Raw genomic sequence first — 13,001 nt, forward strand, 5'->3', positions numbered from 1 at the left:
AAAATTTTAAATTGCTTTCCGCTCCTCGCCACCCAAAAATCGAAAAGAGTAAAATATACTTTCATTGGAATAGTCTCTAGGTAAAAGGAAGACTGACGTAAACTGCATCTTATTATCTCAATTATAGAAAATGTGACTTTTCAGTCACCCGGTAAAATACGAAATAAGAAAAGTAAAACCGGATAAGATTCAGATGCAATTGATCTGTTAATTAAATAAAAATTTTCTACTAAATTTGTTTATTATACTTGGAATTTTTTTATCTAACCATTGCACAAAGTATGAAAAATAAAATTAAAAATTTATTAAAAAGATCAAAATTTATTAACTAAAATGAATTAAATTATAAAATTATTAATACTCTATTAAAACAGATTTATTCAATTACAATCGAAATTATGATTTATGATAATGTTACAGAACTCTTTAACTAATAGTCTTACTTCTAGGGAATACTTGTCATACAAAATTATGGAACTTGTCACATGCACAGGAATTATTCTATGAACAGTCTCCCTACTTCATAGCAAGAACAAACTTAACAATGTACACAAACTCAATAGTCTTATCTTTACGCCGTCAAATCTACTTCATAGAAAATTTGTGCCTGTGTTTTACGTAAAACATTTATATTTTGTTAGATAAACCAATTTCTAAATAAAACTAACATCAATAGTAACAGAGTTTGTTATTTTCAACTAATTTAGTATTTTATAGATTTAGTTATTTTATTGTAATAATATGAGTTTTATACCTATTAATTAGAATGTATATATATATATATATATATATATTATAGAGAGAGAGAGAGAGAGAGAGAGAGAGAGAGGAGTTTTCTATTATTCTACTACTGCAACTATCACGGGTTTTTAAAAAAGGTTTTCATGTTTTGATGTCCTTTGAGAAAAAAATACTAATTTTATTAAAACAGATACTGTATATAAGAGATGTGGTAGAAAAGTAATGAGACTGGCAACACTGGGAATGATCTGGCAACAACGCAAGCTCCTCCTTCACCTAGCCTGTACGTCTGCCATTCACAGATCCTCGGTGAAAGTTTCAACCTCGTGCGGTAACTACGCCACCACAGAGAGCGTGATAAGCAAAGTAGTGTTTTTATAGTGCGTTACTAAAGTGCAACAGCGAGATTTGGGGCAACAGTGTGCCATAAAATTTTGAGTTAAACTTAGTGAATCCGCGAGTTCGATCTACAAAAAGTTGCAGAAGCCTTTGGGAATCATTTGTTATCAAGAGTACAAATTATTTAGTGCACAAAGCATTTTTGCAGGCCGGGAAGCAGAGGAAGATGAACTTCGTTCAGGGAGACCTTCAAAAACGAAAACTGAGGAAAATGTGGAAAGAGTGAGCACTTTTGTGAGGCCAGATCGTCGACTAACATTGCGACTGCTGAATAACGTGTAAAATTTGAATCGGTTTACCTTTCATCAGATTTTGACTCAAGATTTAGACATGAGAAAGTTGTGTGCAAAATTTGTGCAAAAACACGTTGGATTGAACAGAAAGACAATCGAGAAAAAATGTGTGCCTTGACATTCTCCACAAAATCGCGAATGACTCAGATTTTTTCAGTGGTGTGATCACTGGTGATGAATCCTGGATTTTTGAGTACGATCCATGAAACAAAACGTCAAAGTCAAGAGTGAAACACTGACACTTCTTCTCGACCAAAGAAAGTTCGAATGAGCAAATAAAAATTCAAGTCCACGCCGATTTGTTTTTTGATAGAAGGGGATTGTTCACACAAAATTTGTGTTCCAAGGACAAACTATCAACAAAGTTTTTTTTTTTTTATAAAGTCCTTGAAATATTCAAAAAAAGGTCAAACCAGGACATTTTGAATGTTTGGATGCTCCACCATGACAACGCTCTCTGGCACACGTTCATCTCGTATGTTGGTTACTAATCTATATATATCGTTGCCGCTAGAATGGTTTAATTAAATAACATGAAATTTTGACTGGTAGCTTATCTATATATGGGATTTATTTCGTTTCATTCTTAAAAATGTCAGGGGATTATGTGTGTTAATATTACAAAAGTGCTATATAGAGAATGAAAATTATAAAAATAAAATGAAAATTTTACTGATGGATAGATACTTCTAAAAATTGGGGTTTATGTATTTAAACACTTCAGATCCGAAAATGATTTTCCTGACTGTTTAATCCTCTTTGACATTATTAAAATGAACATTTTTACTTCCTTATACTTCATACAAGGAAGTAATATGTGTTAAATTTGAGCGAAATTTTTTTATACATTTATTCGATTAATATATCAATTGGTCAATCTTTTTTTTTCGTTTAATCCCCAGGACTACCGTTAGGTATTGCATCAGAGGATGAGATGAAATGATTTTTAGCGTGTGAAAATTCTATGCCTGACCAGGATTCGAATCCGGACTAGGATTATTCTACAAAGTAAGTAATTACAATATTTATATACACTACAAAGAAAGTTTATTTAACAGCACGACTAAACTTTTACGTTGCGAGTTAAGTACCAACAATGATTATTTGTTAAATAAGGAAAAGGCAAATATTGTCAAATTATTTTTCAAGGTAAGAACTAATTTGAAGTATTTAAACAAATATTCTTTCAGATCCGAAAAGATGTTTGTTATGCATATCAGGGGGATAGAAATTTAAATAACCTTGAATAATATTTGTGATTATTTTATAAATATTGTTTATATCTTATTTTGTATTATTTTTATATAATAGTACATTATGCAACGAACCTACAACGATAGTCATTGATGTACGAGTGCAAAATAAGTTACGACACAAGCCTTGACGAGTGTCGTAAAATTCGCAAGAGTGCATTAATGGCCATTTAGAGAGTTGAAAACCGTATTTTTTCTACGGCTGAGAAAATAATAGGATTATTATTTAAATCAACGATAGAATACATTGTTTACGGAATCGTTTTTTTTATTTTTCAAAAAATACATTAAACAATCCATTTCTTCGGCAATAGTTTTATTAGTCATTAGTTCTGCCTTTTCTTTATTGTCGATCGAATAAAGAAATTTTTTCCTCAGAATCCGACATAATTAACAAAAGGATAAACAGTGTAATATGGAAACTTAGTTATTTATTGGTGTACTTCCAAATTAGCCTCTGCTTGGTAACGAATAAATTGGATTAAAATCAAAACCGCTGACACATTAAACAATACTTGCTTTTGAATGGTCAGTGGTTGAAAAGAGCAGGCTTTTAATCAAATTAATACCTGTATCATAATGAAAATTTGTTTCACAATGACCCTCATTACGCTATACAGGTTTTCTACGGCTATAATACAGCCGTAGAAAAGTACAATTTTAATATTAATCAAGACCAAACTATATCACTCTAAAACAATTTATTAAATCATCCTAGACTACTATTTTATTTATTTTTAAATAAAAGAAGAAACCTTTAAATGTAAAATAGATTTCAGTTTTACCAATGAAGAAGTTTACTTCTACAGAAATACCGGCGAATTTCGGCAACAAAATTACTTATTTATTTATTTTATATAATGTTTTATTTCTATTCAACAACTACAGAAAGAATCTGATAACAGTTATTAATGAAAGATACATTTTTCAGAGTATGAAAAATTGCAAGCCTGGACGGGATTCGAACCCAGAACTTTCCGGATTTATATAATTTAGTAAGGCAATTTTGAATAAAAAATATTACTCGGATATAATAAATATTGAAATATTAACATTATAAAAATAAATAAATCTCATGATTTAGGTCATCACCTGAGTTGGTGAATTGTAGGATCAATGTTACTGACGTCTGTCCTCGGGTGACACATATTACTCGTTCTAACAAAAAAATGTTCTGGAAAAAAGAAAGAAGAAAAGAGTAGGGAAGGTTAAGTGGCTGATTTATCTGTTGTACTTGCAACGCATTGATAACATTCTTACTTTAACAATAGCAATAAAAAAAAAGGACACAACAAATAGTGAACTATTAATATAAAGTATAATAGGTAATAAAACAGATATTTTTTATATAATATTTTGTAACTAAATCTCATAAATAAAAAGACATATAATATTATAAAATTAATTACTTAATATGACTCAATACCATTTAAAATAAAATAAATTAAAAAAAAAAGTTGCTAAATTCTTTTAAAATTATAAATAAGCATAAAAAAATTTAAAGATTGAATTTTTAAATTCTATAAATTTTCTGAAACAAATAAATTAATTTTCATTAAATAAAAAACGTTATTGAAATAACTTAAGAAGAGTAACAATTATGAAGAGACTACTTGCGTTTTTATTATATTTAAGTTTTATTAGCAAAATTACAACTATAAATTTATTTTTACAAATTTACTAAAAAAACTTTTAAGGTACAAAAAAAGAGATTATAATGAAAAGACACAGCGTCATTGAAACATAAATTTGCAAATCTTGCAAATTTATCATTTTATAACAGTAATATCAAGTGAACGAAAAGCATCTACAAAACGTTTATAACTTTTACATAATTGATGATTAAAAAAAAAAAATCTAAAAAAATGTAGCAAACGTTTAAAAAAGATACACCCCACACTTTTATCTAACTTTTCTTCCTGTTACGAACCGTAATAAAAGGTATGAAAAAGACTCTTTTCTTCAATTTAATTCAAATACTTCATTAACAGTATTTAATTAAAATTAACATAACATTTAATTTTAAATATTATAGCATCCGATAACAACATTATGAATATCTAAAATAAGTTTTGGTCGTATCTACCAAAGCAGTCCATTAATTTTAAACAGAATAGATAATATTATATTATAATGTAATTAAAGTTTTAAAACAATCAAGAAGTTTTATTCAAAAGTAAATTTAAATTATTCCTCTTCACTGAAAATAAATTTGAAATTAATTTTAACAGAAGACGGGGTGTGCATCGAAGCTGAAACCAAAATCTTTTAATGTTTAAAATAAAAAAAACTATTGTAGATAAATATAATATGTATAAATTATCTAGGTTATTGAGTAGAATGTTACTGCACTATTAATTCTTACATAAAACATAATGCTATAAATTAACATAATACCTTATTACACTAATAAAAGGAATATTTTCAGCATAAATATTAATTAGAGTCAGGTTATACAATTTATTTTTTTGTTTGTTTTTAGCTTTATAAGTTTTGATAACAGTTTTTTTATTACGGTAATCTGAGCTATTCTTTTTTAAAGTTATTTTGATGGTTGGAAGTTTGTATTATGCATAACTCTCAATTTCCGATAATACTTATAAGTGTCCCGAAAAATGTGGGTAAAGCCGACGCAAATTATCAACCCAACGGTTTGGTCTAGTGATGAACTCGTCATCGCAAATCAGCTGATTTCGAAGTCGAGTGTTCTAAGGTTTAATTCCTAGTAAAGGCAATTACTTTTATACGGCTTTGAATACCAAATCGTGGATACCGATGTTCTTTGGTGAATGAGTTTCAATTAACCACACATCTCTGGAATGCCCGACCTGGTACTCTACAAGACTACACTTCATTTGACAATTATTACATATCATCCTCTGAAGTAATAATTTACGGTGGTTCCAGAGATTAAACTGAAAAATAGAGACGTAAATTACCGTCTTAACAAGAACGTAAAATTAATTTTTTTATTATTATTTTTACTTCATAAAAACTACTCTGCCAAATGTTTTGGAAAGTCACATATGTGTATTTATTTTTTTTTTTTGATTTTTTTAATTACTTTTACTAGTTCCAATTTAACGACTTTATTTTGTTATGACTTCTAAACTATAACTACAAGTATTTTCATGTACACAGTGCTGCTTAGATAATTTAACACTTTACCCCCAAATATATAAGGGTCCTTCTCAATGAGTAAAATAAAACAAATATTTCAACAACCGTTTGAAACAACTTTAAAAAAAAAAGTTTTAATTTAATTAAAAACGATGACCGGTTGATGAAAATTTACAATTATTAACATTTTTTTTAAAATCTCAAATATATATTAATATATATATAAGGCAATGTTCGTATGTGTGTCCGCTATAGACTAAAAAACTGCTGGACCGATTTACGCGCGGGGAAAAAGGGAGAAAGGGAAAAAATAAAATAGGGAAAAGAAATAGTGAAAAAGAGAAAAGCGAAATAGGGAAAATTGGAAGAAGGGGAAAAGGTAAAAGGAGAAATGGGAAAGGAGTGAAAGATGAAAAAGAGAAAGGAAATAGGTAAAAGGGGGAAGTAACGGGAAAAGGGAAGGGGATTAGGGGAAAGGGGAATATTGAAATGGAGAAAAGGCGCAAAGGGAAAAGGATGAAAAGAGAAAAAGGGATAAAGTGAAAGGTAAGATTTTTTTAATTCCGTAATTTTCAGTATTTTAATGTTTTTTAACCTTTCAGTTGTGATCATTTAATCTATATATATATATATATATATATATATATATATATATATATATATATATATATTTATTTATTTATATTTATATATGTACTCAAATCTAGCAACAGCGAAGCATTGCCGGGTCTGGTAAGTTGTTGAGCGCACACCTGCGAAGGTTTCTGAATTAGTTTGGACCCGCTAGGTGGCGCTGGGTTCGTGATATTTCAGAAAATTTTATTTATGGTCCGATTTGGTTCATATTCACAATATATATTAGTTAGGTGAAAATAAATATTTTCGCAAAAAATAGACCTGATAGATGGCGCTGGGGTTGAGATAATTGGAAAAACTGCAATTATGGTGCGATTTGGCTCGTATTCAGAGTACATATTAGTCACGTGAAAAGAAATATTTTTTCAAAAACCATATCCGATAGGTAGCGCCGGTGTAGAGATATTTACGAAACAAGCAAACAAATAAAGAAAAATACTTTCTTCATCTATATACTTAAAAGGCAATGTTTGTGTGTGTGTGTGTCCACTGTAGACTAAAACCTGCTGGACCGATTTACGCGCATGTTTTTGCAAAATGGTCCGTGTTGTCCGGAGAAGGTTTAAAGCTATTGAAATCCTCGATCTGATCAGTAGAAAGAAAATTAGAAATAAACTTTTTTATTTTGAACCGGCTAATGTGTTTAGAGAGTAGTTTGAATTAAATTCAATAGGTAGTGCTGCTTTGACAATTAGATTTATTTACGTTCAGATTTTTAAGTGAAAGGTTATATTTTGTGAAGTTCCGAATTGTTCACTCTTTTAATGTTTTATCAAACTTTCAATTGCGTTCTTTTAATCTCTCTCTATATATATATATTAAAATCTAGCAGTAATAAATAATAATACGAATAATAGGACCCTTGCTTTTAGAAATAAACTGTGGATGCTGCGTCCACCATGAAATTATCCAGAAAAATTCATAGCCTTACAAGAAGATGAAGGTGACGGCTGGTTAAACAGGACAACGCCACTTACCATACAGCTTTTGCTTTACACGGAGCGAGCTGTAAATCCTGTAGATTCTACAGGAGTTTTACGGTGGAAGGATTATTTCTAAAGGATTGTAGCCACCAAGATCCCCTGATCTGACTGGTCCAGACTTCTTTCTGTGGAGTTATTTAAAAGGAATTGTTTACAGGAACAATCCACACACTTTGCAGGAATTGAAGAAAACATTACCAATGTGCCATCCAAGAAAGACAGACTAAAGCTAACAAGAGTAACCAGGAACATAATCAAATGTGTTGACCAAGTGCAGAGAAGTTGATGAACAGCAGAAGGTGGTCAACAGCTTCTGTAAATTATTATGTAAATATTTGCAAATAAACTATTATTTATAAACTAAACTAAATGATGGAGCCTCTTTTGAGTTGAACACTGCATTTTTTTTTAGTACATCTTGCTTAAAAATGTGAAGGAGCATAGCAGGAGCAGATAAATGTGAAGAATATAGAACAATTACCTTAACTAGTCAAGCATCAAAAACCTTAACTAGAATTCTGTGCAGAAGAATTGAGAGGAGAGTGGAAGAAGTGTTAGGAGAATACCAATTTGGATTCAGGAAAAGTATAGGGACAAGGGAAGCAATTTTAACGCACAGATTAGTAGAAGGAAGATTAAAGAAAAACAAACCAACATACTTGGCATTTATAGACCTAGAAAAGACATTCGATAATGTAGACTGGAATAAAATGTTCGTTCAGCATTTACAAAAAATTAGGGTTGAAGTACAGAGAGAAGAACAATTGCTAACATTTACAGGAACCAAACAGAAACAGTAATAATTGAAGAACATAAGAAAGAAGCCGTAATAAAAAAGGGAATTCGACAAGGATGCTCCCTATCGCCGTTACTTTTAAAGCTTTACATAGAACTAGCAGTTAATGATGTTAAAGAACAATTTAGATCCGAAGTAACAGTACAAGGTGAAAAGATAAAGATGCTACGATTTACTGATGATATAGTAATTCTAGCTGAGAGTAAAAAAGAGTTAGGAGAAACAATTAACGGCATGGATGAAATCCTAAGCGAAAACTACCGCATGAAAATAAACAAGGACAAAACGAAAGAAACGAAATTTCGTAGAAATAATGTAGATGAACCACTGAATATAAGAAGAGGAAGAGAAAAGTTTATGGAGTTAGAAGGATTCTGCTATTTGAGAAGTAGAATTACTAAAGATGGACAAAGCAGGAGCGATATAAAATGCCGAAAAGCACAGGCGAAACGAACTTTCAGTCAGAAATATAATTTGTTTACATCAACAATTAATTTAAACGTCAGGAAAAGATTTTTGAAAGTATATATTTGGAGCACAGCTTTATATGGAAGTGAAACTTGGACGATCGGAGTACCTGAGAAGAAAAGATTAGAAGCTTTTGAAATGTGGTGCTATAGGAGAATGTTAAAAATCAGATGGGTGGATAAAGTGACAAATGAAGAGGTATTGCGGCAAATAGATGAAGAAAGAAGCATTTGGAAAAATATAGTTAAAAGAAGAAATAGACTTATAGCCCACATATTAAGTTATCCTAGAATAGTCGCTTTAATATTGAAAGAACAGGTGGAAGGGAAAAATTGAGCAGGCAACGTTTGGAATATGTAAAATAAATTTTTAGGTATGTAAGATGTAGGGGGTATACCGAAATGAAACGACTGGCACTAGATAGAGAATCTTCGAAAGCTGCATCAAACCAGTTAAATGACTGAAGACAAAAAAAAATATTTTGCTGTAAACTGTTCTATATTAAATTTAAATAATTTGAAATTTACAATAATATTTACTTTCTACATCATTTAATTAAAGAGTACTTTTATATTAAATACAACAGTAAGATTTCTTTGAAATCTAATACAGTAATATGTATGGAACATTGCTTCATAATTATATATATATATATATATATATATATATATACACGTCACTTATTTCACCATATTTACGTCACTCTTACTTTATAAGAATTACAGTATATGTTACATTGTGACTATTCTAATATGTTAGAATTACTGATCAAGTTGAGACAAAAATATAAAACTAATTATAAAAAAAAAAACATGTCTACTATACGTGTGCAGTTCAAATCGTCACTACAAACAATTACGCAGTATACCGATTTACTATACTTATATAGAAAACTTTGATATGTATTGTAGAAAAACAAATATAATAAATTCTATCCAGGTATCTAATTATAAAAAAGAAACCACAACCTCCACCTGATACTTCACTTTGACTTTTCAAGATGGTTAATTAATGTGAATTAACTGGCAGCGGATGACTCAAATATAGAATGTGTGAGTTCAATCAATTGATGAAGGCTGCCAATCAGACCGGGTTCAGATCAATTATAAAACGACAGATTTTTGTTATAATCTTTTTTTTTTAAATAGATGTTACCAAATTAGCCGTTTAGAATAAATTAGCCGAGCTTTCTTGTCAACTGTCATCCTAAAATGGTTATAATAAATACAGTACAAACAAATTGGTAATATAACAGCCAATTAATTGTTAAAACTTTTACAGTAAGCCGAAACATATCAAAAAGAAGCTAGTTACGAATAATAAAGTAAAAGACAATCTCATTAATTATTCATAAATTCTTAGGGAAAAAATTCTGAAACGTGATGAGACGGTAGAATTTTTCTTTATGGCCTTAACATCTCTCGTTACGATCCGCAACTGTCGGTTGAAGAAAAAGAAAATCTCTGAGACGGCGGAATAGCCTAATAGGAAAAAAGTGCATCAGAAAAGTAAAAAATAAACCTAAGTACGTTATGTTGTAAATATAATTTAGCAGTAATACGTAACTGAGTTATTTAAGGAAATTGTTCAGTCAAATGCTACTACAACCACAATAGCATCAGAAAAAATATCAACGTCAGGAAAAAAATAATTTAATTTTTCCACGCCCTTTACAAGATGAGTAACAAAAAAGAACTCTTGATCTACTAAAATTTTTTCCATAACAAACAATACTCGAGAACCAAATTATAAATTAGATCAGATCAAAGGGAGACTTTAAGGGTTTACTGTTTTCAAATTAAAAAGCTCAAGATTTTTTTAGAGAAACCAGACATTACAGTTGTAATTTACAATAATTTTATTTAGCATGGCCCGTTCGTATATATAATATAAAAATATATAATTATAGATTCCGCTTACCAACTAATGTAATTAATTATTATGTCCTACCGCTTTCGGAAGTTATTTTTCCATCTTCAAGAATATCTGATATAAGTATTCAACTTGTATATAAGTATTCACTTCACGTATTAATTTGAAGTAGATTAAAATAAAAATAAAATAAAATTTCCATCATATAGTTCCACAATTTAGATTCGGAGTAAAAGTACAAGGTGAAAAGATAAAGATGCTACGATATGCTGATGATATAGTAATTCTAGCTGAGAGTAAAAAAGAGTTAGGAGAAACAATGAACGGCATGGATGAAGTCCTACGCAAAAACTATCGCATGAAAATAAACAAGAACAAAACAAAAGTAATGAAATGTAGTAGAAATAACAAAGATGGACCACTGAATGTGAAAATAGGAGGAGAAAAGATTAAGGAGGTAGAAGAATTTTGTTATTTGGAAAGTAGAATTACTAAAGATGGACGAAGCAGGAGCGATATAAAATGCCGAATAGCACAAGCGAAACGAGCCTTCAGTAAGAAATATAATTTGTTTACATCAAAAATTAATTTAAATGTCAGGAAAAGATTTTTGAAAGTATATGTTTGGAGTGTCGCTTTATATGGAAGTGAAACTTGGACAATCGGAGTATCTGAGAAGAAAAGATTAGAAGCTTTTGAAAAGCTGTGCTATAGGAGAATGTTAAAAATCAGACGGGTGGATAAAGTGACAAATGAAGAGGTATTTCGGCAAATAGATGAAGAAAGAAGAATTTGGAAAAATATAGTTAAAAGAAGAGACAGACTTATAGGCCACATACTAAGGCATCCTGGAATAGTCGCTTTAATATTGGAAGGACGCCACCGGGTTGGTCTAGTGGCGAACGCGTCTTCCCAAATCAGCTGATTTGGAAGTCGAGAGTTCCAGCGTTCAAGTCCTAGTAAAGCCAGCTATTTTTACACGGACTTTAATACTAGATCGTGGATACCGGTGTTCTTTGGTGGTTGGGTTTCAATTAACCACACATCTCAGCTATGGTCGAACTGAGAATGTACAAGACTACACACTTCATTCACACTCATACATATCATCCTCATTCATCCTCTGAAGTATTATCTAAACGGTAGTTACCGGAGGCTAAACAGGAAAAAGAAAAAAGAAAGAATATTGGAAGGACAGGTAGAAGGAAAAAATTGTGTAGGCAGGCCACGTTTGGAATATGTAAAAAAAATTGTTAGGGATGTAGGATGTAGAGGGTATACTGAAATGAAACGACTAGCACTAGATAGGGAATCTTGGAGAGCTGCATCAAGCCAGTCAAATGACTGAAGAAAAAAAAAGTTTGAAATGCTCTAGACGGAATTTGGAATACATCAGTACGATTAATCGATCATTTTCGATTAGAATTAAAGAACACAGCAACTTTATAAATAAAGGAAACAAAGAACGATCTAATTTTGCTGTACATATTATGGAACACAATCATGATTATGATCAAAATAATTATATTAATATCCTTGAATACTCCAATGACTTTTATAAAACGAATGTCTCAGAAAAATGCAACATCTACTTAAATAACAACAAACTGATAAATGAACAAATGCATTTTAAAAAACGATAATTTATTCAAATAAATTTTAAACAATGATTATTGACTGGTATGTTGGCCAAACTGCTTTTATACCATAGACATAACAATTGAGACGTTTTTATCGACTAGACGTACTGTATGACTTATTTTATAACTTAACGATCGATTGTTATATTTATGGAAATTTTATTATATTTTTATTTTAATATAGATCAAATTAATATGTGAAGCGAATACTTATAAACAAGTTATCAGATGTTCCTGAAGATGGATAAATAACTTCTGAAAACGTCCTTATGCGGAAATAATAATTAATAACATTGATTGGTAAACGGAATCTATAATTTATGTATATTGTTGTATAATTAATCATTTACATTTTTGATAAACATGACTTATTAAGCTGCAATTTGAGAAGGCTAGAAAAAAGATGAATTACAGTAAAAAAAGAGACTGGAACAGGAACTGAGTCTATTCCCACTGAAGTTTTATTTGTAATTTTTTATTGAATTTTGTTTGTATAGTTAAACCGGGAAATTCAAGTTTTAAATAAGAAAATTCATAATTTGTTTATATATTATAGTGTGAATTTATTTCATCACAACTTTTGTTTAAATAGTAACTTTTATACCGATTTCAATACCAGATCGTGGATACCGGTGTTCTTTGGTGGTTAGATTTCAATTAACCACACATCTCAGGAATGGTCGACCTGAGACTGTACAAGACTATTTTTCATTTACGTTCATACATATCATCCTCATTCATCCTCTGAAGTAATTCCTTACGGTGGTTCCGGGGGCTAAACAGAAAAAGAAAGAGAGAAA

General features: G+C 30.2%; 1 protein-coding gene across 8 annotated transcripts in view; it reads right to left on the reverse strand.

Annotated features, from left to right (window-relative positions):
- Window positions 1–13,001, reverse strand: part of LOC142321485 (high affinity cAMP-specific and IBMX-insensitive 3',5'-cyclic phosphodiesterase 8-like) — a 1,158,933-nt gene that overhangs the window by 325,097 nt on the left and 820,835 nt on the right. The gene's annotated exons all lie outside the window — the stretch shown is intronic.

Source organism: Lycorma delicatula, chromosome 3, assembly GCF_047948215.1.
Source record: "Lycorma delicatula isolate Av1 chromosome 3, ASM4794821v1, whole genome shotgun sequence".
Lineage (NCBI taxonomy): Eukaryota > Metazoa > Arthropoda > Insecta > Hemiptera > Fulgoridae > Lycorma > Lycorma delicatula.